General features: G+C 40.0%; 1 protein-coding gene across 2 annotated transcripts in view; it reads right to left on the reverse strand.

Annotated features, from left to right (window-relative positions):
* ZNF438 (zinc finger protein 438) overlaps positions 1 to 26,002 on the reverse strand; it is a 199,463-nt gene that overhangs the window by 38,010 nt on the left and 135,451 nt on the right. The gene's annotated exons all lie outside the window — the stretch shown is intronic.

The raw sequence follows: 26,002 nt of genomic DNA on the forward strand, positions 1-26,002 counted from the left end.
AGATTTGGGAAATTTTCTATCATTATTTCTTCAAACAGTTTCTCTATCCCTTGCTCAATTTCTTCTCCCTCTGGAAATCCCTATGATGTGTATGTTATTCTGTTTCACATTGTCCCAAAGTTCCCTTAAACTGTCCTCATGCTTTTTATTCTTTTTGTTGCTCTGATTGAGTGATATTTATTCTATCTTGTCTTCCAATTCACTGATTTGATCCTCTGTTTCTTCTAACCTACTGTTAATTCCTTCCAGTGTACAGTGGGGCCTTGACTTACGAGTGTCCTGACCAACGAGTTTTTTGAGATACCAGCTGTCTCTCGGCCGATTTTTTGCATTGAGTTGATAGAGTAATTTGAGTTAACGAGCTCCTTAACGAGCTCGGTCTCGGAATGAATTGAACTCGTAAGTCAAGGCCCCACTGTATTTTTTATTTCAGCTATTTCATTCTTCATTTCTGACTGATTCTTTTTCATTGTTTCTATGTTGTTTTTCATGCTAGTGAGCATTCTAAAAACCATTACTTTATACTCTGTTTCTGATAAATTGCTTGCCTCCATTTCACTTAGCTCTTTTTCTGGAGATTCCTTCTGTTCTTTCATTTGTGGGCCTGTTTCTTTATTTCTCTATTTTTGTTGTTTCTTTGTGTTCATTTCTTTTAATTGGATAAGACTGCTATGCCTCCCAGTCTTGATGAAGTGGCCTTATTGTGGGACCCAGTGGTGTAGTCTCCTTGATCTTCTGAGCGGAATGCTCTAGGAATGTTCCTTGTGTGGACCCTTTAGTTGTATTTTGGTCTTAACTGCTTTTGTACCATTCAAGGGTGGTCTCAGTCCTTAGGCTTGCTAACTGTGAGGCTCAATCCTGACCATGTCATGCCAGCTGTTATATAGGTACTGACAGAACAAAATAGGACAAAATAAAACCAACTAAAAAACATGAAAACAACAACAAGAAAGACTGAAAAAGAAAATGGAAAGAAAGACATAAAAATACTAAAAGACACGAGAAGAATTACAGAGGGGGAAAAAAGAGCCCATATGAAGGAAAAGAAGGAAAAGAACTATAATAAGAATAAAAAGAAAAGAAGAAAATTAATAATTTAAATAGTAAGAATTTGAAAATGTAATACTAATTAATAAGTTAAAATATAGAACAGGAAAAGAAAAACAGAAAAGACAAGAGAAAAGGAAAAAGAATAAAATAAGAAAAAGTAAAAATAGTTTTAAAAAGAGAAAGACAGAAAAAAATAGAATAAAAAGATAAATAAGAGATATAAAAGAAAAAAGAGAGGCAAGAAAAAAACAAAAAACAACTTTGGACCTATTTGTGGAACTTGCTGTATTTTTCTCTGATGTTGTTCATTCTGGCTCCTTGTGTGTTGGACTTGGGCCTCCTGGGAGCTTCTCTGGTGCAGGTCAATGTGAGTCTATGTCCCTGTTTGATCCTGGACAACTTGACTGAAGCTCAGCAGGGCAGAGTCATAAGTAGATCAAAGGGTGGATCCCCCACAGCCCAGAGGCTGGGTCTGCTTTGGGACTCACACCTTGAATGTCCCCGTTTGGAGCTGCTCTCCCTTCCCTCGTTGAACTTGGATCTTTGGAGGAATCTTGGTCTTGGCCAGGAAAGTTCGAACTAACTTGCATTGGATCTGGTTCCCATAGCTTGTAGGTGGGATGGAGGGGTAGGGGGGTGGGGCAGGTAATTCCTCTCCTTCCAGTGTCTCAGCTATACCTGGCTTGTTGGCATCTCCTCACTGCCCCTTCAAGCAGGAGAGGATAAAAAAAATAAAAAATAAAAAAATCAGCCCCACTTGGCACTCAAACCTTTCAATGCCACTGGCTCCCACTCAGCAGGACCTCCACCTGCTCTCTGACCAGACCAAGTATCTGAGACCCCCACGCTACCAGACCCAGCTGCAGGAGTGCAGATTTTCCAGCCCAGACCTATTCCCCCTTGCCTCGGGGGTCACTGCAGGGTGGGGCAGAAACAGTTTTTCCACAGGTTGGGCAAGACCAATCCTCCTTCCCAAGCCCCACTGTCCAGTTTCTGTCAGCCCTCCACCAAAAGTTCCTCCAGAAAATAAAGGCTCTCTCAGATTCACTGGTGGTTGTGCCTGCCCGATACCTCTGCTGGCCCCGAAATCCAGGGTGTGGCCCCTCCTGCAGACACAATTCAGGTCTAACTTCCCCTAGACAGCATGATGACTATGTCTGGGTGCTCGTGCTGCTCCCTGCAGCGAGTCTGAGCCTCAAAGTCCTGCTGCTCAGAGATGTACCTTTTTTTTTTTAAATTTATTTTAGAGAGACAGGAAGGAAGAAGGATAGAGAGATAGAAACATCGGTAAGAGAGAAAAACATCGATTGGCTGCATCCTGCACCACCATCACCACCAACAACCGGGCTCGGAGATGTACCTTTGTAACTGAAACTTTTTACTGTGTGACTTTGGACAAGTCCTTTAATTTTTTTGCTATCTCAGTTTTCCCAAAGAAAGAGAGCTTCTGGTCAAGAGGGCAGAATAGGTAAATATGGTACCTTGCATTCTCCCACAACTAAGCTACAGAACTGTTATTGAGATCCTTCTGAAGTCTAGCTGAACAGAAGTCCTGTAACTAAGGAAATATGAAAGAAGCTACATTGAGAATGGTAGGAGGGGTGAAAACTCAAAACAGGATAGTCCTTCACCCACGTGTGTCAATTAAAATGGGAAGGATACCTTAGGTGTGGAGGCTTCCCCTGAGGAGGGAGGGGAACCAGACCCACACCAGGTCCACCAGCCCAGGGTTCCAGTGCTAGGAAGAGAAGTCCCTATAACCTCTGGATGTGAAAATGAGCAGGGATTGTGGCTGAGTAAGATGGAAGGCTTCTGGAGTCCCAGGTGTTCCTCTTAAAGGGCTCATGCATGAACTTACTCAGACTCATTCACTCTGGGATTCAGCACTGGAATGGAAGATTGAAAGGCACCAGGAACATACAAGGAGGATCTGAAGTGTCTGCCGTCAGGACAAGGATTGGAGGAACAGCTTTCTCCCAGACAAGAGTGCTGACAGAGGCCATTGTTCCTTTACTGAACTCTCCCCCGACAGAACCGGCAGGCAGGCACCATATCTGAGTCTCTAGCAACCAGGTTAACATAGTTCCCTGACCCTGGTGATTCGCTGATACCCCACCCCACTCAATTCTCAGACCCAACCAAGTCACTTCTATACAAATTGCCCATCTTAGCTCATGCTTTTGATTTTCCTAAAATCTCTCAAAGGTTCATAAACCACAAAAAGCAGCACTGGGATTCAGTATGCCTCATACCCCTTGCTAAATGGCCCCATGCCCGACACTAGCAGCAGCCAGGTTTGGCTCACAGCTTGGCCACTCCTGGGCACCTCCAAGCCCAGCACAAGTAGAAGCCATTTACAGATTGCTTTGTAGTTCATGCTTATTGGTCCTAAGCAGGCACAGGTGGTTGCTCATCTTGGCCTGTACCTCCTGGGATGCCCCAGGGCCAGCACACCTGGTTGGCATCTTCATACCACATCAAAGCACTACCAAACCATATCCATGAGTGACATACTCAAGGGGTGGATTAGTGGGCAACAGAGCCTTGCTGAAGCAAGTCCTGCTCTGTGGGTTCAGCCTTTCACAGCAGATCCTCCAAGGTGGAGGATCACAAGCAGTCCTTGCAGCCATTGGCCTGGAGGTAAATCCCTCCCACTGATGTGCCAATAACAATTAAGGCTCAACTACTAAAGGAGGGTGCACACAGCCCACGTGGAAGGTGTACCTGGAGAGCCCAGCTTGGGTGACCACTGGGCTCTACAGGACATATACTACATAAGGCCACTCTATCAACACTGGGAGACATAAAAGTTCTACTTAACACATTAAGCACCCTGTCAGTCACTGGTGACTAACATTATACTTTCCATCCCAAAGACAAAACAGGCTGGGTGCTTAACGTGTTAATACACAGAAACAAACACAGGGAGGCAGCCAAAGTGAGGAGACAAAGAAACATGGTCTAAATAAAAGAACAAAATAAAACTCCAGAAAACAAACTAAACAACATGGAGACAAGCAATCTAGTAGATGCAGAGTTCAAAACACTGTTCTACTAATGTTCAACAAACATAGGGGAAGAACAGATCAACACAGTGAGAAGTGAAAAAGATAGAAAGCAATGGAGATAGAAAACCTAAAATAGTGCCAGTCAGAAATGAAGAATACAGTTACTCAAATGAAGAATATATTACAGTGAATCAACAGTAGAGTACATGAAGAAGATCAAACCACTGATTTATAAGACAAGGAAACAGAAAACACCCAATTAGAACAGCAAAAAGAAAAAAGATCTCCCCCCCTCAAAAAATGAAGACAGTTTAAGGAGCCTCTGCAACAAATTTAACTGTACTGAAATTCACATCATGGGGGTGCTGGAAAAATAAGAGGGAGAACAAGAAATTGAAAATCTATTTGAAAAAAATAATGACAGAAAACTTCCCTAACCTGGAAATAGACATACAAGCCCAGGTAGCAGAGAGTCCCAAACAAGATGAACCCAAAAAGGCCCACACCAAGACACATCATAATTAAAATGCCAAAGGTAAAAGACAAAGAGAATCTTAAAAGCAGCAAGAAAAAAGCAATAAGTTACCTACAAGGGAACTTCTATAAGACTGTCAGCTGATTTCTCAACAGAAACTTTTCAGGATAGTAGGGATTGGCACAAATATTCAAAGTGATGTAAAGCAAGCACTTACATCCAGGATTACTCTGCCTGGAAAAGCTATCATTTAGAATTGAAGAACAGATAAAGAGCTTCCCAGACAAAAAAAGCTAAAGGTATTCATCACCATCAAACCAATATTACAAGGAATGTTAAAGGGTCTTCTTTAAGAAGAAGAATAAAAATAAGTTAAAAAATATGAAAAACAAAATGGCAATCTACACTAATAAAAGACAAAGATGCTAACTGACCATACCTTCGCTATGACCAAGCCACGCCCACCAGCCAATCAGAGCGACTATATGCAAATTAACCCAACCAAGATGGCGGCCGGCAGCCATGGAGCTGGAGCAAGCAGGAGGCTTGGTTGCCCCAGCAATGGAGGAAGCCAAGCTTCCTGCCTTCCCTGGCCGGCTGTGGCCTCTGCAAAAGGCAACAAAGTTTCAATTATAGAAGCTATATCAATCCCAGATACCTGCTTCCAGCCAGCCTCCACTGGGAGCTTGGGTGGCTGGGGGCCGTGGCCAGCCTACAAACAGCCATCAGCCTCTCACCCAGGATGGCCACACCCTCATGGGGTGAGGGTCCCTGCTGGGGGGCTTAGCCAGCCAGCAAACAGCCATCATCCCCTCACCCAGGCTGTCCAGGCACCCCAGCGGGGACCCCTACCCTGAAGGGGCTGTGGCCAGCCTGCAAACAGCCATCAGCCCCTCACCCAGGATGGCCACACCCCCATGGGGTGAGGGTCCCTGCTGGGGGGCTTGGCCAGCCTGCAAACAGCCATCAGCCCCTCACTCAGACTGGCCAGTGACCCCAGCAGGACCCTCCACCCTGAAGCGGGTGTGGCCAGCCTGAAAACAGCCATCAGCCCCTCATCCGGGATGGCCAGGCACCCCAGCGGGGACCCCCAACCTGAAGGGGCTGTGGCCAGCCTGCAAACAGCCATTAGCCCCTCATCCAGGACGGCCACACCCTCATGGGATGAGGGTCCCCACTGGGAGGCTTGGCCAGCCTGCAAACAGCCATCAGCCCCTCACCCAGGCTGGCTAGGCACCCCAGCAGGGACCCCCACTCTGAAGGTGCTGTGGCCAGCCTGCAAACAGCCATCAGCCCCTCACCCAGGCTGGCCAGGCACCCCAGCAGGACCCCCCTCCATGAAGGGGGTGTGGCCAGCCTGAAAACGGTCCTCAGCCCCTCACCCAGGCTGGTCAGGCACCTCAGGAGTGACCCCCTCCCTGAAGGTACTGTAGCCAGCCTTCAAACAGCCATCAGCCCCTCACCCAGGCTGGCCAGGCACCCTAGCGGGGACCCCCACCCTGAAGGGGCTGTGGCCAGCCTGTAAACAGCCATCAGCCCCTCACCCAGGATGGCCACACCCTCATGGAGTAAGGGTCCCCGCTGGGAGGCTTGGACAGCCTGCAAACACCATCAGCCCCTCACCCAGGCTGGCTAGGCACCCCAGCAGGGACCCCCACTCTGAAGGTGCTGTGGCCAGCCTGCAAACAGCCATCAGCCACTCACCCAGGCTGGCCAGGCACCCCAGTGGGGACCCTCACCCTGAAAGGGGTGTGGCCAGTCTGAAAACGGCCCTCAGCCCCTCACCCAGGCTGGCCAGGCACCCCAGCGGGACCCCCACCCTGATTCGGGACACCCTTCAGGGGAAACCAGCCAGGCCCCACCCATGCACCAGGCCTCTATCCTATATAATAAAAGGGTAATATGCAAATTGACCCTAACAGCAGAACAACTGGGAATCACTGGTCACTATGACACACACTGACCACCAGGAGGTAGATGCTCAATGCAGGAGCTGCCCCCTGGTGGTCAGTGTGCTCCCACAGGGTGAGCTCTGCTCAGCCACAAGCCAGGCTGCCAGGTGCCAGTACAGCGGTTGTGGTGGGAGCCTCTCCTGCCTCCTCAGCAGTGCTAAGGATGTCCGACTGCAGCTTAGGCCTGCTCCTTGCTGGCAAGTGGACATCCCCTGAAGGCTGCCGGGCTGCCAGAGGGATGTTTGACTGCCAGCTTAGGCCCAATCCCCCAGGGAGCGGGCCTAAGCCAGCAGGTGGTCATCCCCCAAGGGGTCCCAGACTGCGAGAGGGCACAGGCCAGGCTGAGGGACCCTCCCGAGTATACAAATTTTTGTGCACCGGGCCTCTAGTAAATATCTATCTATCAATAATTACTTCAAATACAAATGATTAAATGTGCCAATAAAAGATATAGGAAAGCTGAATGGGTAAGAAAACAAGACTCTTATTTATGCTGTCTACAAGAGACTCACTTTTGATTGAAAGACACACACAGACTGAAAGTAAAGGGATGGGAAAAGATATTTCATGAAAATGGAAAAAATAATACTTGCACAATTCTACCTAGTGCTTTTCATACCATTTAAATCTTTTATTTTCCAGATAAGTTTCTGAATCATTTTAAAAATAAATAGTAATTTTGAAATCTGAAGCAATGTCTTATTAATTTTGCCATTGATATACTGTTCCATAACTCAAACTGATGGAACATTGACTAAATTAATTTTTTCCAGCAATGAATTTCCTTTGATCTCTACAGATTGCCTGGTTGTATTTTTAGAAGGACTGAACAATTCCTAAAATGATTTAAAAATTATGTAAATATAAAAAATTTTCTAGTTTCTTCAGTTTCTCTAGTTAGGCTTGGGGTTTTTCAAATACAACAAAATTGTTTTTGGTGTCACTACCCATATGTAACAAGTCCGAAGAAACAAAGATTCCCAACATTACCTATAAATCCAATTTGTTGACAATGCCACTTTTCTGTTAAAAGGCCCCAGGGCATTTAGTAAAAAAAAGACTCAAGTTTTAGGCAAGTTTTAGCAAACAGGCATCCTTTCATTTCTTACTTATTCAAACGTAGAAGATATAGATGTAAGAAAAATATTCAGTTCTTTCTTCATCAAACAGAGGATCATTGGAATTTCCAGTGTGAGTTCTCAATGCTAAAAGAATGAAGAAGTTGATCAGGCCATTGATGTTACCATCATGGTGAAGATGAAAGCGTTTCACAAAAGAATTGCACCATTTGGTAATAAATGACACTCAGGAGTAAAATAACATAAAATAAAGAGGCTGTCATTTACATGTCTATGATATAGATACAGATTGGGAACGTCATTATTTTTTTTCCCTTTAGTCTGGTTGCCAGTGTTTCTGTTGAATTTAACTCATTACTTTGAAATGATGACATTTCCACCATTCTTGCTCCTCTCTTTTCTACATTCTGTCACAAAATTATCTTTTTACTAAGGTTTATAGCAAATTTATATAAGATTATTTTGGACTCCTCACATTCCTTTTCTCTCTTACCTGTGGCCAACCACAAAAGAGTTTTGGTTTCATCACCATAGACCAACCAGTGGATTTTCAATAGACTACCTCCTGCCTCTCTTCCATTCTAACCTCCTCACAACATGGCCAGTATGGTCCACTTCTCTCTCAGCTCTGCTCCCATCTCTAGTTTTTTCTTTCTGCACTAAAGTTTCTGCACTAAATTAAAATCCCATCAATTAGTTTTATAATAATTGTCCAATTAAAAACAACAACAACAAAAAACACTGCTCTATTTCCTGTTAACTTCATCCATGCTTTATATTTCCCATGTCCTTGTGGTTGTGTGAACTGCCGCTTAACAAATGATTCTGGTAATTTTTCTTCCTCTTTTAAAATAATTCAAACTTTCAGCTTTTCCCTGGAGCACTCTAGTCACAGATTTACCTTTTCAGCATTACCTACATTTAAAAAAATTCCATGGTCTGATGGCATTTATCTAACACTTAAATTACCATAAAATAATTCTCTCCAACATGGAAAAAGCTAAATAAAAATGCACAAGACTTCCTCTCATTCTATAATCCTGGTTCCCCTCCTCAAAGGTAACAACTCTTAGCACCTTTATAGGTATACTTTCAGAAACAGTCATCAGTGTGTTTATCAAATAACATGTAAAGATATATGCTCTATCTACCTTTCCCCCATCCCCAAAGTAGAGTAGATTATGCATGCTACTCTTTTTTCACTAATATACTTTCAAGACCTCTCCATATCAGCACTTACGGATCCTCTTAATTATTTTTAGAGGTTGTATAGTATTTCATTTCATGGAACCACACTTTATTAACTAGTCACCTGACGATTGACAATGAGATTGCTCTCAGCCTTTGCTCTTACAAAGCTGCAATGTACATTCTTGTCTATGCATCTTTGTTAGCATGTACAAGTCTATCTGTAGGATGAAGTCACAGTAAGAAATTTCTGGGTTGACTTAAAATTTTTATGAATATTACCAAATTGTGATTCAAAGAAGTTGTATAATTTATTCAACAAATGTATGAAAGTGCCTCAAAAACACCATCTACAAAAATTGCCACAGGAATTTTCAATCAACTATCCAGAAGCTTCAAAAATTCAAGCATACCTAGATATTTTTCTCTATTCTAGCTGAATATACAAACACTGCTCTTTGTTGAAATATACAAACCCTGACAATAAAATAAAAACCAAGTGTCAATCTCAAGGATTTGGAAGGGTGATTGTTGACAGGAAGTTGCTGACAGACTAGAAAAGGGAAAAAGAGTTAGCTGCAAGAAACAGTGTTGCTGCCCAGCATCAGCCAAAGGAAGTGAGTATTAGTGTCATGGCGCATGGTCCATTAGTTGGTGCCAGCGCATTCTGGTTATGAAAATGGAAAGACAAAGTGATTTCCTAATTTAAAAAGACATCTATATAAAATAATAGGAGGAAAAACCCTACATGTTTGAAAAACTAGTCTTTTATTAAAAATGTTTTTCTTTTTATGACATTACAGAATATACAGGTACAGCTTAATAGATAATTTTATAGCATAAAAATGTTGCCATTTTGTCTAAAAAGAAAAAGTGTCTTGACTGAGGTGCTACCAGCTGAGGATTAGGTGAACCCAATTAACCCAATTTTTATGTGTCTGTACCAAGTGGCTTATTTTAGATGTACACTACTCCCTAAATCCTTTAGGGCACCACATGGAAAATCCACAAACAGGCTATAAGGTCATGACATTAATTTTCCTGTCATTCTCATGCTTTAAATAGGCATCAAAAAACTAAAAAAACTTGTCCTCTGGGAAAGAAGGCAAATCTGAAACCAATTATTGTAATACTATTAAATTAAACATGATGACCTTAGTTAAATTTATTTTGGTACCTTTTGTTAATCAATAAACCTTCCCAAATAAGATTATGATATTCTCTCATAGAGCAAAATGATTAACCAGAGGACTAGTAGAATAGAGTAACCACTCAAAAACCTGAATTCCATTCACCTAAAGCTTAACCAGAAAGTTTAATAAGCATACATGGAATCTTTGCTCAGGAAGTGCTATATCTGTTAAAAAGCTTGTAAAAACGTCCCATTAGAAGACAACTGAGCCAAGAGCCATATCTGTTTTCACTTGTTTCTGTTGTCCAATACTTCTGCTATTTTGTCAACTGAGGACTTGCTTATAACTCTTGCAATTTATTTAAACCTAAAAGAAAAAAAATGGGGCAGGGAATATGTAAGTAGCTTCTTTTTCTGCTTAAGTTTTCAAGACTCAAACTGCTTTAGGTGTTTGGAAGATAAGATGATCCAGAGACAACATCTAAGCTTAATGATTTTCTGGTAGTTCAGGTTCCCACCATCTTACCAACACCTTGCCTGGGCACCAGGAGGGAGTGAAAGCCACCTGACCTGGAACTTGGGAAGTATTTGTTGTGTGTGTCCTCTAATGTTGTGTAACCAGAATGATACCCACATTGACTGTTGGGCTCATTTTAATCCTTACAAATGTTGAAGGAGCGATAGTGCTGAGGATGGTGAATGATGAGTTTACATGGATGGGAAGGAAAATTAGGCAAGGAAAAGAATATCTACATCTGTGTGGGACTAATGAGCAAGGGAAAGATGCATCAGTACAAGTCACAAAAGAAAGAAAAAGGAAGTGGGAGGAAAAGGGAACAATGGCAGCATTATTTTAAATGGAGAAATGGCATGTGAAGAAAAAAATTACTTAAATTCCAGTTGCCCTCCCACCCCCCAGCTCATGCCCTCACTCCCCTGGTGTCTGTGTCCATTGGTTAGGTTTATATGCATGCATACAAGTCCTTTGGATGATCTCTCCCCCTTTCCCCCACCCTCCCCAACCTTCCCTCTGAGGTTTGACTGTCTGATCGATGCTTCTCTGTCTCTGAATCTATTTTTGTTCATCAGTTTATGTTGTTCATTATATTCCACAAATGAGTGAGATCATGTGATATTTATCTTTCTTTGACTGGCTTATTTTGTTTAGCATAATGCTCTCCAGGTCCATCCATGCTGTTGCGAATGGTAGGAGTTCCTTCCTTTTTACAGCAGCATAGTATTCCATTGTGTAGATGTACCACAGTTTTCTAATCCACTCATCTGCTGATGGCACTTAGGCTGTTTCCAAATCTTAGCTATTATAAATTGTGCTGCTACGAGCATTGGGGTGCATATATCCTTTCTGATTAGTGTTTCTAGTTTCTTGGGATATATTCCTAGAAGTGGGATCACTAGGTCAAATGGGAGTTCCATTTTTAGTTTTTTTGAGGAAATTCCATACTGTTCTCCACAGTGGCTGCACGCGTCTGCATTCCCACCAGCAGTGCATGAGGGTTCCTTTTTCTCTGCATCCTTGCCAGCACTTGTCATTTGTTGATGATAGCCATCTGACAGGTGTGAGATGGTACCTCATTGTCATTTTGATTTGCATCTCTCAGATGATTAGTGACTTTGAGCATGTTTTCATATGTCTCTTGGCCTGTATGTACTTTTGTGTATGTTTTTGAGGAACATAATTTGTACAAAATAAATACTGCCTATAAATAGGAATTATCAGCTTAAGGTTCCTCAGGCCATAGGCTATCAACAGAGCACTTTCGATTTCCCCAAATACAAGCCATCCTATGTTCTCTGTTGAGTGCATCATAGAGGCAGGGGGTTTCTAGGTAATCTTTGTTCAGGCTATTTTAATACTAGCAGCTGACAAAAGACCCAGTGTTACAGGGAAAGTACTTCAATAAATAAAATCTTCTTAGCTCCAAGTTGGCTCAGGCAGGGGTGAGTACCCCCCATCATGCCCCCTTCATGCACTGCCACTTCAGCCACCCTTATTCAACCCTACTCCCCAGGCTCTGGCACTATCAGAGTTGAGTTGAGGGAATAAAATTAACCCAAGTAGTTCCAGATTAAAACAACTGTAGGCATATCAGAGACTGGCTGTAAACCCTTCAATTAGCTTTGAGATTAAAGCAGCAAAGCCATTTATACAGACCTATGACTTTTGAGACAAGCAGACAGGCATGAGGGTGGATGGGAGGCATTGCTCTGAGGCATGCAGGGCCTTGTGGGGGTTCTTCTGGGAACATTCAATTACATTTTGAGTATCTAAAACTCTGGTAGATTGTACACCTACAGATTATATCCTCTAACAATCACACAGCATGAAATCCAAAACTGAAATATAATTATTGGGAAGTCTTTTCTCATTTTGGTATACAATATTTAAGACTGTTGCTATAAATTCACTAAGCACTCAGTTTCCCTATAAATGACTGGGAAGGGTATTAATTCAGTCTAACTAAATAAAGTAATATAAAAATAAAATGACAATTTCAAAGGATAAGAAACTGCTAAGGGTGGCTGCCTCTGGAAAGAGAAGAATCAGTAGGCACATTTGGAAGGGAGAAACTTTCCACTGTATACTCTTTTGTAAATCTTTTGAATATTTTACCTTGTAGATGTACTACCTAAAACAACATTATCAGACATATGAATAAGATGTGGCTATGTACTAATAAAAATATTTTTATTTATGGATACCAAAATTTGAATTTTATGTAATTTTCACGTGTCACAAAATATTATCCTCTTTGGATTCCTACCTCTCTCCCCCCGTCCCAATAATTCAGAAATGTAAAAACCATTCTTAGCTGGCAAACCATGTAAAAACAGGCCCAATTTGGCCTGAGAGTCAGAGTTTGCTATTTCCTGATATACCAACTCTTTAGTAAACCTCATTAAGGCCAAATGACAAACAAAATCCACAAACAACAACCCAAACTCACTTATAACATCTTAATTTTCAGGCGGGAGTTGGGGAGCTATTTTATTGGTATAACAACAGGGGCAGCAACTAACATTTATTTTGAGCTTACTATGCTATAAACAGTGTTCTAAGCATTTTGTGTGTGCTAATTTATTTCTTACCACAACCTGGGGATGAGTGTTTTATGATCACCATTCTATGTATAAGGAACTAGGTACAGAGAGATTAAGTAATTTAACTAACCTCACAGTGCTAGTAAATGGTGGAGCTGAGGCTGAGGACAGGCACTGGATTCTGCCCTTTTGTTTGTTTATTAATAATCCTCACCCAAGGATATTTTCCTGTTGCTTTTTCAGAGAGAGTGGAAGGGAGAGAGGGAGGGAGGGGAGAGAGAGAAAGAAGCATCAATGTGAAAGAGACACATCAACCAGTTGCCTCCCGCTCTTGGTCTAGACTAGGGCAGGGAGTGAACCTGCAACCCAGGTACATGTCCTTTACTGGGAATCGAACCCTTGACCCTTTGGTGTGTGGGCTGATGCTCTAACCCCTTAGTAAAACCGGCCAGGACTGGGTTCTGCTCTTAACTACAACTGCCTCGAACCTCAAACATTTCCCCATTCTGTTTACAAAGTTCTATTTCAAATGGCAATTCTCAGAAATTAAAACACAATACAATAAGCACATGTTCAAAACAATGTAATATAGTTAATGGTTACCAATCCTTAGATTGAGCCTATATGGACAATAATAAAAATGGAAATTTGATTGAAATGGATACAAGCCTCAGTGTTCTCAGGAAAAATCAGGAACAATAGTCTCTCCTGTGTGTGCTAGCTCATGAGAACAAACATTAGTGAAAATTCCCCATAACAGGATTGCAAAAGGCAGGTCACTATCGGTTTCTTTAAATGAATCTTTTGATTCTCCTAAATTTGCCTACAACTTTGCTTATCCAAATGGCATTTGTAGATTTATAATGTTTGTCTATTACTGGTACATTAGCAATAAAACAAACTATTTGCATAATTTATTTTCATTGCCAGGTCTTTACCTGACATTCGGTTCTATGTGTTGACATTCCAAATCCAAGTGGATGCCCCATAACTAAAGGGTCATTTGAAAAAAAAATAGGGTACAGATAAAAAATTTATTTCAGTATAGTCTTAAATTGCCAAAGTGGCTTTTAGAAATTATAATAAAACACTATCGCTCTAAATAACTCCAGAATAAAAACCTCTTTGAAGAACTTGACATTTAAAGACTTTGGCTAGCCAAGAAAATAAGAATTACTAAAACTGAATTCATTCCTGTTATTCCTCAGTGGAAAGCAGTTATTTGCCAGAAAATTATTTCAGAATCTATTAGTATTACTTAACATCAAAATGAGGAAACTTAAAAATGGCACACGATCAAGTACATTATAACAAGACACTGAGGATGTAAACTAGGACAAAAAAAGACTCTCAGAGCAAAATTCATCTGGCAAATATATTTTAAAAAGTCTGATTTACTCATTTGTGTTTTTTTTTTTTTTGCTTTCCCAAAATATTTGCTATCAGTAAATTGCATAGTCCTGCACTATGTTTGGTAGTCATTGGCCTAGCAGCCTCAGCTTTCCCTGGGTTCTGGATAGAAATGAAGAATGCCTGACCTCAACACAGATCTGTTCAATTTTATATTTATACTGCTTTTGACTTTAATGCTGAAAATCTCAGTTTTTAGTGGTATTGACATAATTATTTATTTGTCTTATCCATATTTAAGTATATATATATATAACACACACATACACACACACACCCTAATATGCAAATAGACCAAACGGTGGAACAACCGGTCGCTATGATGTGCGCTGACCACCAGGGGGCGCGTGTAAAACATGGAGCGCTTTGGCCGCAGGCGTCAGAGTGCAGAACATGGTGGGCATCGGCTGCGGTGGGATGGTTGAGCAGGTGAGCGGGGGCACCAGACCAAGGTGGGGCGCCAGTTGCTGTCATCAGGGCTAGCCTCTGGTGGTTACTGAAAATTCTTTGCTCCTACGGGCTGCAGTCCCGCCTGGTGCTCACACCTGCTTCCAGCACCAGGCGACCCTGCTAGCACCTGCTGCCAGCGCTGGAGCCGCCGCTTGCACCTGCTGCCAGTGCCCGGCACCGGCCCCCATCATTGTCAGTGGGTGTGAGCAGCAGCTACTGGCCCCGATCGCCCCTCAGGGCTTCTCCACCTTGCCCTGCTCCTGAGGGGCAAATGGGGTAGCAACTGTCGCTCGCACCTGCTGGGCGCCGGCCCCAATCACTCCGCGCCATCAGTGGGTGCGAGCGGGGCCAGCACCATCAGTGCATGGGAGCACCGGCAGGAGTGGGGCTGTTGGCAGACAGGGGACCAGGGGCCGTGGTGGGAGGGGCCAGGCGGGGGCACAAAGGATGGGCCGAGACCCGCCTCTGTGCCCACTGCAGCCTCGTGGCCCACAGTTCCTTTCAAGGTGCACGAATTTGTGCACTGGGCCCCTAGTATTATATAATTATATAATATTTGTAATTATATTTTTTAATATTTGGAAACTTCATTTTAAATATAGTTATAAAAATATATAATGTATCATATAAGTAGAATACGTTATATCTTTACACATCATATATATCAGAAAAGCATATAAAACATCTGTAATAGTCCAAAATTATTAACATATTTACTAATTTTTCGTCTGAGTATAGTTTAATGTTTCTTTATGGCCTTTTTTGTTTTGAAGTAATTTCCTACTTATGTGACCTGAGGTCTGCCACACAGCCCTTTTTATTTATTTATTTAAAAATTTAATTAGTTCTTAAACACATCTATCCTGAAGAACTCTAAGTAAGAAATAAATATAGCCATTCTACATTTTTTGAATAAATTCCTGTCTATCACATGGGTATGGTACAAATAGATGATGGCAAAGCACCTTGCAAATAAAAAAATGAATACTAGCTGGTTTAGCTCAGTGGATAGAGCATCAGCCTGCGGACTAAAGGGTCCTGGGTTCAATTCTGGTCAAGGGCACATACCTCAGTTGTAGGCTGGATCCGTAGCCCTGGTTGGGACTCGTGTGGGAGGCAATCGATCGATGTGTCTCTCTCACATTGATGTTTCTCTCTGTCTCTCCCCATCCCTTCCACTCCCCTTAAAAAAAAATCAATAGAAAAATATACTTGGGTGAGGATTAACAAAAACAAACAAATAAAAAAAAAAAAGAAAGAAAAAAAATGAATACAGATACATAGTGAAATCTGAAAATGCTATTTCAGAAAAATACTACTGAAATTTAGTTTGCCCAAGCACTTTCTGAAAGAAAAATCATATCATTTTATGATTAAGAAAAATCATTTATGATATACACTTTGGGAAGTAGTATCCATTGCAGATTTTTAAAAGTAGGTCTTAAGAGGCAAATCTGGAAATTATAACGACACCAATATGCAAAAGTTATCTAATAAAATCTTTTCATTATTCTTGTATGAAGTTTGTGGTTATTTCCCTCAGAATTTATAAGATAAAATTCATTGACTTTCTTAAACATGCTTAGAAAAGATAACTGAGTTTTTAAACTTAAGAGAAAAACACAAAACAATATTCTTTATGTATTATGAAGGTTACATTTATTGGAAAAAATGACACAGTATTTGAAATCTTAACCAAAATCCATAAAGATAATTTGCCTTATTCTACTGTACAATACAAAAGGTTACATCTTCAGTAAAGTACTAAGATTTCTCAAAGTAATTGCATGTGAATATGACTTAAATAATGATTACTGAGTTATATAAAACTGCAAATCCAAAGATATGCTTGACTTTGGTCCCAAAGTCCAAACCCAATACCTGATATGGTAAATCCCAGAAAATAATTTTTTTAAAATTTTATTTTCCTAGTTGACATTACTAGTCACTCTTCATTTTCACTCTGAGCTTATCTCAAAATGTCCTCTTAATGAAAGTAATAAAAGAATTTTACTTCTTGATATTGCATGGTTAATAATTTTGAAACTTATAAGAGGCAGTGTTAATAATGGGTGGGTACTTTCCATTCCAAATTAATGACACTAACTATATGATCTAACTAAGTGAGGAAAAATTAAGTACAACAAAGGTATTTTATTATTTTTTTATTTTTTAAAATTTATTGTTGAAAGTATTACAAATGTCCCCCTTTCTTCCCCATTGACCCCCTCCACCCAGTGCTGGCTCGCCCCCCGCCCCCTCCAGCCCCCCAGGCCTTCACCGCACTATTGTCTGTGTTCATAGGTTATGCATATATGCATAATAAGTTCTTTGGTTAATCTCTTCCTGGCCCCCTTCCCTCTGAGATTCATCAGTCTGTTCCTTGCTTCTATGTCTCTGGATCTATTTTGTTCATCAGTTTATTTTGTTCATTAGATTCCACATATACATATGAGTGAGATCACGACAAAGGTATTTAGAAGGAGCTGTGGCTTTTGCAGTCATGGCAACCAATACAAGCTTCAATCTAAAAATATATGTGTCGTGCTTGTACATCATGCCTTCTTCCACATCACAATATACCAATACAACAGGGGTACATATAGACTGAAGTGATAACAATAGGGATACAAAAAGATTTTTCAAATGGTCTTCATGTTTCTTTTATGGCAGGCCCATTTATTCTTACTCACAGTGTGCCTACCTAGACCTTATTTCACATTAATTCCAGAGGCTCTCTAGGCTCAACTGAACACTCCTGGAGAAACAAGGTGCTAGAGCTCTCCGCATTCTATCCACCCCGGGACACATTGGTTGCAGAAAGACTTAATGCTTTCTTGAGATCTACAGCACACTTACCATGTGCAAAAGTGGGGGAGATTCAACTGAGGCTATAGGCACAGAAAAGAGGAAAGATCATATTGAAAGTGGTAGATTGCAGGCAGGAAGATTCTCTGGAGAGAGAGATGGAGAACATTAGGATTAAAAAAGGCAAGAGCTGATGAGTACTTGAGACAAGAGAACTATGCTTCAGCAAATGCCCAGATCCCTGTAGTTCTCCATACATGTCTAGAAAAATCTGATAATAACAAACATCTTTTCCTCTACTCCCAGGAAAAAGCTTCCTACAAACACAGGACAAAGAGACAAAGACATAATAGGAGACTACTGCAGTACTTCCCAATATGATTATACTGAAAAATAATGCTCTATTCAATATGAAAGATTTCAGCAGGAGTGTGGTAATATGGAGGATAAGTAATAATAATTTTACAATGAAAGCAGGGAGGGATTCTGTTTGTACTGATATGCCATTCCCTTTTGAAAAAAACTGGTTTAAACAGAATTTTTATTTGTATCTTCATAAAAAAATACTTAGATCTACAGAAACACATTATCTTTTTACCTAGAATATTTTGATAAAAAATAAAAATATAATTTTTAAAGTATTTTAAAAAGAATTTTGCATAAACATTGTTTTTCCTAAATAGAGTTCAAATTGAAGCTGTTATTTTCAATGTATCTCTCCTATCAAAAATCAGAATTAAATTTTGTAGGAGAATCACTACAAACAACATCAAAATTTTAGAGTAATATGGTTCCAGCAAGAAGAAATTTTCATAATTTAACAAATATAAGAAGAAATAAATATATTAATTATGATTCCTACTTCTCAGTTACATTAAATGAATAAAAAGTTCAATTGGATAAGAGAAAACAATCCTCGTGGCAGGTTAAAAGGTAGGGTCACTCTTGTTTCAAATATAAACACATCTTTTCAGTAAAAGTTTGCAAAATAATATAAAATTTTATTAAAAATTCATGAGTAAATAAAACATGTCCACAGTATCAATATCTAGCATTTTTTTACCATTTACTTTGTGAATACCAGCAGGGTACACTCACAGCAGCTAGCATAGATAGATATAGGTCTTGTCCTTAAAAAGCTGGTTGAGAAGTCTTGCTAGAGAAATAAAGGTTTTTTATGATTAATAAGATGTAAGATATCATGTTAAGCACCAGCAGATTCTTTCAATAGACATATGAAAAGATGCTCGACATATTCATCATCAGGGAAATGCAAATTAAAATCACAACACTGTGGTCGGCAAATTAGTATCACCTAACATCTGTCAGAATGTCTATCATCAATAAGTCAATAAACAAGTATTGTCATGGATTTGGAGAAAAGGGAACCCTTGTGCACTGTTGGTGAGAATACAAATTGGTGCAGCTACTATTGAAAACAGTATAGAAGTACTTCTAAAAAATAAAAATAGAACTATCTTATGACCCAACAATTCCACTTCTGGGTATATATTCAAAAAAATCCAAAATAATAATTTGAAAAGACATATACACCCCTATGTTCATTGAAGCATTATTTACAACTAGAGGCCTGGTGCACAAAATTTGTGCATGGGGAGGGGTCCCTCAGCCTAGCCTGCATCCTCTCGCAATCCGGGACCGCTGGCTCCTAATCGCTTACCTACCACTCTGCTGCCTGCCTCATAGCCCTAAACCACTCGCCTGCCTGCCTCATCACCCCTAACCACTCTGCCTGCCTGCCTGATGCCCCTAACTGCTCGCCTGCCTGCTTGATTGCCCCTAACCACCTCTGCCTTGCCCCTGCCACCGTGGTTGTGTCCGGAATGACGTCTGGAAGGTTGTTCGGCTGTCTGGTCTAATTAGCATATTATGCTTTTATTATTATAGATAGCCAAGATATGGAAGCAACCTAAGTGTCCATCAATACATGATTGGATAAAGATGTGATACATATATACAATGGAATATTACTAGGCCATAAAAAGAATGAAATCTTACCATTTGCAACAACATGGATGGACATAGAGGGTATTACGCTAAGAGAAACACCATGTGATTTCACCTGTATGTGGAATATAAAAAACAAAATACATAAACAAACAAAGTAATAGATACAGAGAATATTTTGATATTGATGAGAGGGGGTTGTCAGATGAGAGGGGGTTGGGGATAAGTGAAAAAGGATAAGTGAAAAAGGGTAATGGATTAAGATGTACAGATTGCCAGTTATAAAAATAATCATGGATATAATGCACAACATAGAGAATATAGTCAATAATCCTATATAATAAAAGCCTAATATGCAATTCAACTGAACAGAGGAACGACCGGTCACTATGACACACACTGACCACCAGGGGGCAGACGTTCAATGCAGGAGCTGCCCCCAGCCCGTAGGCCCCAGGCCAGCCAAGGCGGGTGCCAGTGGGGGCCCTCCAATTGCCCCGCCAGTTGCCCCACAGAGGGAGGCAACTGGCGGCGGCAGGGCAATTGGGGGGCAGTGCTGGCCAGCGAGCAGGCCGGCGCTGGCCCCTGATCGTCCAACTGGAGCGGGCGGCGCCAGGCTGGCCAGGCCTAGGAACCCTACCCATGCACGAATTTTGTGCACTGGGTCTCTAGTATGTTAATAACAATGTATGGTGTGAGATAGGTACTAGACTTCTATGTTCACAGCAGCGCAATTTACAATAGCTAAGATTTGAAAACAGCCTAAGTGCCCATCAGCAGATGAGTGGATTAAAAAAACTGTGGTATATCTATACAATGGGATACTACACAGCTTAAAAAAGAAAGAACTCTTTCTATTTACAATGGTATGGATGGACCTGGAAAGCATTATGCTGAGCGAAATAAGCCAGTCAGAGAAAAATAAGTATCACATTATCTCACTCATTATGTGGAATCTAATGAACAACATAAACTGATGAATAAAAACAGACCGGAGACTTAGAAGCATCAAACAGACTGTCAAGCCTCAGAGGGAAGGTGGAAGGGTCAGGGGGAGATCAATCAATGAACTCATATGTGTATATGCATAACCCATGGACACAGACAATAGGGTGGTGAAGGCCTAGGGTGGGGTGTGGGTACAGGGTGGGAGAGGTCAATGGGGGAAAAAGAGGACATATGTAATACTTTTAACAATAAAGTTTAGCCCTAACCCAGTGGTCGGCAAACTGCGGCTCTCGAGCCACATGCAGCTCTTTGCCCCCTTGAGTGTGGCTCTTCCTAAGCCTTAGGAGTACCCTAATTAAGTTAATAACAATGTACCTACCTATATAGTTTAAGTTTAAAAAATTTGGCTCTCAAAAGAAATTTCAATCGTTGTACTGTTGATATTTGGCTCCGTTGACTAATGAGTTTGCCAACCACTGCAACCGGTTTGGCTCAGTGGATGGAGGGTCGGCCTGTGGACTGAAGGGTCCCAGGTTTGATTCCGGTCAAGGGCATGTATGTACCTTGGTTGCGGGCACATCCCCAGTAGGGGTGTGCAGGAGGCAGCTGATCGATGTTTCTCTCTCATTGATGTTTCTAACTCTCTATCCTCCCTTCCTCTCTGTAAAAAATAAATAAAGTATATTTTAAAAAACACACAAAACAATAAAGTTTAAAATAAAATAAAGTGTACAATGTGATAATTAAATATAGGTTGTATACACTGTGAAAGTCCCCCATCAAGTTAATTAATATACCCATCACTTCACATATGTACCCTCTTCCCCTCCCCTATCCTCTCGTCTCGTCTCTTTTCCTCTCATCCCCTCCCCTCTCCTGTTCTCCTCCCCTCCCTTCTCAGTGGTGAGAACATTTAAGTTCGCCTCGATCTGGAGATTTTAATTATTCCAGCCAGTGTTATCACCCATAGTCGTCATGTCATACATTAGATCCTCAGACCTTATTCATCTTATAACTTTAAGTTTGCACCCTTATTTCCCCAACATCCCTAAGCCTCTGGCAACTACTTTTCTACCTTCTACTCTGTTTCTATGAGTTCAACTTTTTTTTTTTTTTTTTTTAAGACTCCACAGTATAAGTGATACCATACAGTATTTGCCTTTCTCTCTGGCTTATTTCACTTAACATAATGTCCTTCAGATTCACCCATGTTGCCACAAATGTCAGGCTTTCCTTTTTTTAAAGGCTGAATAATATCCATTACATATATACCATATTTTCTTCTTTTAAATTTATCTTTATTGTTGAAAGTATTACAAATGTCCCCCTTTTTTCTCCCACTGACCCCTCCTCCCTATTCCTGCCCCCTCCCCACGCCTTCACCAAACTATTGTCTGTGTCCATGGGTTATGCATATATGCATATAAGCTCTTTGGCGAATGTCTCCCCACTTCCATCCCCTCTTCCCTATGAAATCATCAATCTGTTGCATATGCCATATTTTTTTGATAAATTCATTTCTTGGTAAACACTTAGGTTGTTTCCATATCTTGGCTATTGTGAATAATGCTGCAATGAACACGGGAGTACAGATTCGTCTTTGAGATAATGGTTTCATTTCCTTTGGATATATTCTCAGAGTGGAATTGCTAGATCATACGGTAGTTCTATTTTTAATATCTTGAGATATCCCCATACAGTTTTCCATAATGGCTATACCAGTTTACATTCCCACAAACCTTGTACAAGGGTTCCTTTTTATCCACATCATTGCCAGCATTTGTTATCTTGTCTTTTTGTAATAGCCACCCTAACAGGTGTGAGTGATATCTCACTGTGCTTTTGATTTGTAGTTCCCTGATGATTAGTTATTAGTTTCATGTGACTATTGGTCATTTGTTTTTTGTTTTTTTAAAAATATATTTTATTGATTTTTCACAGAGCGGATGGGAGAGGGATAGAGTTAGAAACATCGATGAGAGAGAAACATCGATCAGCTGCCTCCTGCACATCCCCCACTGGGGATGTGCCGGCAACCAAGGTACATGCCCGTGACCGGAATCGAACCTGGGACCTTTCAGTCCGCAGGCCGATGCTCTATCCACTGAGACAAACCGGTTAGGGCTCTATTGGTCATTTGTATGTCTTCTTTCAAAAACAGTTTATTCAGGTCATTTGCCCATTTTTAAATTGAGTTATTTGTTTTTTTTTGCTATTGAGTTGTATGAGTCCTTTGTTTATTTTGGATATTATTTCCTTTTGGAATATTCGATTCGCAAATATTTTCTCCCATCCATAGGATGCCTTTTCATTTTGTTGATGGTTTCCTTTGCTATGCAGAAGCTTTTTAGTTTGATGTAGTCCTACTTGCTTACTTTTGCTTTGGTTGCCTTTGTTTTGGGGAAAATTGTAAAGGGTACATGAGATGCATATTATTTCTTATAACTACATGTGGATTTAAAATTATCCCAAATTTAAAAGTTTAATAGAAAATAGCTTTAAGGTGCTTATGGCACATTCTCAAGGATAATTATATTATCCATCCTTAAATGCAGGATACCAGTTTTTTAAGTAGTCTTCATCTAGTTTATCCACATTCCATCTTTGTTGGTGGTCAACCCATGAAGAAAGGCAGATTTAGGTAGACGAAAGGAGAAATGTCTTGAGGTTTTGAAAAACACAATAACAACATATTAATATTTTAAGAAGATTGTGAAGTGTACTTGAAAGTTTGAGATCACAGTGACATAAACAAGTATCTATGACATAAGAATAAATGCATCCTTTGGTACTTTGAAGTATAAAAAAAAACAAAAACACACACACATAGAATTAAATTACAAAGCTAACACACTTGTTTATGCAGCTGGTCTTTTTTAAAATTGAGAAACTTTAAACCTACAATTCCAATAGGCTTACTGGTGACATCCCAATCCTTTGAAAAAGAAATGAAATATCATAAATCATCTGACCATTCTTAAGCTTAGATTTTTATCACCACTCGGATGCTTTAAAAATAAAAAGCAATATGAAAGGATAAGGTCTTGTTTTGTGCCCTATAAAGTTTAAGATAGAAAATAAGCCCTAGCCGGTTTGGTTCAGTGGATAGAGCCTTGACCTGCGGACTAAAGGGTCCCAGGTTCGATTCAGGTCAAGGGCACATGCCCAGGTTGCAGGCACGATCCCCAGTGGGGAGAGTGCAGGAAGCAGCCAATCAATGATTCTCTCTCATCATTGATGCTTCTATTTCTCTCTCCCTCTTCCTTCCTCCCTAAAATTAATAAAAATATATTTTAAAAAAAGAAAATAAATCATACTATTAAATGTCATTTAGAATCCTAACCTCAATACTTAGGATTAAATTGGCATAAAATTCTTGGTCGTTCTCATGAGAATTGATGCAAGTAGAGTAGCTTTTCTTACAAAATATTTCAAAACTCTGGCACTTCCTGTGATAAATGAAGCAATAAGGCATTGGAATTGCAACTGCGTATATTTAAGTACTTCATATATGCAACCAGATTGTTATCTTGCTGTATATCTAGCACTATGAATTTCTTATCTGGCATCCAAAGGAATATTTGAATACTTATAAAGAGTAAAGGTTGGGGTAGGCCCTTTTAATTTTAAGCTACAACTTTAGGACCACATATAGCTACAGAGTTCAACCTTTATTTTCTGACAAGTTGATTTAATGAAAAATGTTCACAAATTTTGCAAGAAATGTTAAAATAAAAAAATCTGTAAATACTTTGAAATGTTTAAGATACAACAGAAGAACAGTAATATCTAAGTGTTAGCCACAGAACCTAAAAATTTTTATTATAGCTAACTTTCAAGAAAATAAATGGTGGGAGACCTACTCCATGACCTGATGAAAGGTACTTTAATAATTGGTCAATGATCAGTTCAAGTGACATTTTAATTCATAAGTGTGCATTCAGAAGCCCCCTGGACTAGCAGTGAGGCCTATATAAGACCGTAACCATTTTAGATTTCAGCAGTTTTTCTAATTCATTTTAAAGATACAGCTAACAAATAAGTAGCCTCCAAATAACAGCTTAACCAATGTCACATCCCTATCAAGCTGTGTACAGGCGTTTGATATAACACTTGAATAAATGGCCTAATTAATGATATCAGAAAGCCAACTTATGTCTTGCATATCATATGGTTGCACATGAAGAATTCTTAAAGATTATCTAATTTTTAAAATGTATAATGTTTCCCATTAAATTATTATTAAGTACTGAATATATACCAAACAATATTACAACATATGTGTAAGTTAAAAAAATTTTTAAAAAAAATGAACACCTTTATTCCCACTACCCAGTTTAGGGAATAAAACATTACTAGTAACTTTGAAGTTACCTATATGGCTCTTCCCATTCCATTTCCAATCCTTGCCATGCCTTTCCTCCAATGACCCTGAATTTTTCACTTTGCTTTACTTTATCCTACATATTCCTAGTTAATATAGTGTTTATTTTTGCAATATTTTGGGTGGAATTATATTGGTTGGAATCATATTGGGAATATTATTATATGTTCATGAGATTCACCAATCTGGTATGTTTGAGTATAGCACAATTTATGACTTCTCTTGTTGATGGATATCTGAATTCTTTCCAGTGTTCTGGAACATTGTCATGCATATTTCTCTGTGTACATTTGCAAGTGTTGCTATGTTTCAGAGTGAAATTTCTGGGTTGGTATATATAAAAGTTATTACATAATGACAAATTGTTTTATATTTTTTATCCAATTTCTTTTATATTTTTTTATCCAATCTCTTAACAAGGGTAAGAGAAGGCAGGATGCTCCATATCCTTGCCAGCACTTTTCCCAATCTTGTGGATATAAAACAGTATCTTCTTGTGATATTTTTTAAAGCTCCTTTTCATTCCTTTAAGTGAAATTTACATAAGATGGCATGCACAAATCTTAAGTATACCATTCCATGAGTTTTAACAAATACATATAGCTTGCAACCCAAACCATTACCTCACTCCAAAGGAAGTTTCTTCATAATCCTTGCCAGTCATTCCCTGCTCCATCCCACTCTTTTGACTCCATCCCTCCCAGATAAATTTTGCTTGTTCTAGAACTTCACAAAAATGGAATAATACTGTATTATTATTATTTTCTTAATCCTCACCTGAGGGTATTTTCCCACTGATTTTCAGTGGAAGGGAGGAGGGGGCTGGGAAGAAAGAGAGAGGAGAGAGAGAGAGAAACACAGATGTGAGAAAGACACATAGATTGGTTGCTTCCTATACATACCTCAACTGGGGCTGGGATTGAACCTACAACCCAGGTTCAAAGCCCTTGACTGGTAATGGAGCCCTCGGTACATGGGCCAACACTCTAACCACCAGCCAGGCCAACCAGGGCTGTATGTATTCTTTTGTATAAGACTTATTTAGCTAGTTTAATAGATTCATCAATGTGTTACAGGGATCAGTAGTTTG

This window comes from Myotis lucifugus, unplaced genomic scaffold (genome assembly GCF_000147115.1).
Source record: "Myotis lucifugus unplaced genomic scaffold, Myoluc2.0 scaffold_29, whole genome shotgun sequence".
Lineage (NCBI taxonomy): Eukaryota > Metazoa > Chordata > Mammalia > Chiroptera > Vespertilionidae > Myotis > Myotis lucifugus.